Here is a 1,868-nt window from a genome sequence, read left to right as displayed (position 1 = left end):
ATCATTAGTTAATGTATCACTACATGCACAAGACGAATTTTGAATTATTTTAATTTTAAAAATATTTTAAGCATATTTAATGTGCTTCAACATTAAATTTAATATGAATAATTAGTATATGAAGAATTAATAATATTTTATTTTACTACATAAATAAAATCGACTAACTAACGATGAACATCATAAAGAAATTTATTTAATTCTAAAACATTAATAATTAATTGCTAAAATGAATTATATAGAGTAATGCTCAACTTCGAATCACAGTTCATGAAGATGTGAACAGAGATTGATGAGTTTTGAAAAAGAGAAAAGTGAAGACCGATACTAACAAAACAGAAAGGAAGAAGTTTGAACACTCTAAGGTAACGTTTATTTTGGAGTATTAGGACTGAGACTAGGAGTTGAAATTTAGTATTGTATTTGATAGTAATTGAAACTAAAATTTCAATCTTAGGACACAAAATTTCAATTTCTTTAGTATCTCCAGAAAGTAAAGACTGAAATTTTTGAAGACAATGACTGAAACTTTAATAACATTTTATTTCTAAAATATCCTCATTTAACTTTTTAATGTCCAACTCTATCCCCTTTCTTTTTTCCAAACCCACAAGACAAAACAAAGCTGGACTGGCAAGACAGTCGGCGAGCTTTCTTTCTCCGGTGGCAGCACAGTAACATCGTTGTTTCTTTCTCTTCTCAGTCAAGCTGCCATCCGCTTCTTAGGTGCGTCATTATCTTCTTCTCGTTACCGTCATGCCGCATCCTCCTCTCGTCTCAATCACGTCTTCATCCTACTCACGGCAATTCTCGTTGTCCTCGTCTCTCAGTCACGCCGTATCCCAGTCATGCCTTTTTTTATGTTCCTCAACCTCCCATAAGTCATGCGTCTCACAAAATCACAATATGGCATCTTAATGTCACCACCACTTAACGAAGTAACGATGATATTGTAATCCATTTCTCTCACCGTTAAAGTTTGTTCTTATTTAATTAATAATCGACTAATTTACTTTTACTTTAAATTAATTGTTGAGAGTTTATTTGATTTATTTTTGTTATGTAGGTGAAACATTCAACGACGACTGTAATTGGAAGACGAGCGTAACGATGACGACAGAACTCACGTGAAGGTTAGTACAAAGTGAAGGTGACAATAACAACAGAACTTACTAGAGTAAAATCACATCTTCTTGAAGTTCAGGAGAAAGATTTAGATGAGTGAAAGAGAGGGAGAAGAGAAAGAACACGAAGGAAAAGAAAAAAAGGAGTGATTGAGTATGATTTTGTTTTATTTTTTTTATTAGTAAGAATATTTTAATAATTTTATTTATTTAAATTTTTATTTTTATGTTAAATTAAATAAAATACTAAAACATAACTCAATCTTGTATATTATACATCATCACGAAGGTCCTTGTTAATAGGCTCGGTCCTCATCTTGTGGAGATTGTTGGCCCGCTTTAAGGAGGATTTATTCCGGGACAAGGAACTCCTGACAATATCATTATTGCTCAAGAAGTCCTCCACTTTATGAAGAAGACTAAATCAAAGAAAGGCACACTGGCCTTTAAGATTGATCTGGAGAAAGCTTATGACAGAGTTGACTGGAGGTTTTTAGCTCATACCCTTAAGAGATTTGGTTTTCCTATTCCTACACTTAATTTGATTGTGAATTGTGTCACTGCTTCTTCCTTATCTATTCTTTGGAATGGGAGTCGTCTGAATGGCTTTACTCCTAACCGAGGTCTTAGACAAGGAGACCCTATGTCACCCTATCTTTTTGTGTTGTGTATGGAGCGACTAGCATGCTTTATTAGTCATCAGGTTGATTTGGGCTTGTGGGAGCCGGTTGCTATTTCTAGAGA

Source organism: Arachis ipaensis, chromosome B05 (genome assembly GCF_000816755.2).
Source record: "Arachis ipaensis cultivar K30076 chromosome B05, Araip1.1, whole genome shotgun sequence".
NCBI classification, from domain to species: domain Eukaryota; kingdom Viridiplantae; phylum Streptophyta; class Magnoliopsida; order Fabales; family Fabaceae; genus Arachis; species Arachis ipaensis.
The sequence above is the reverse complement of the archived record's forward strand: the minus strand, read 5'-3'. Positions refer to the sequence as shown.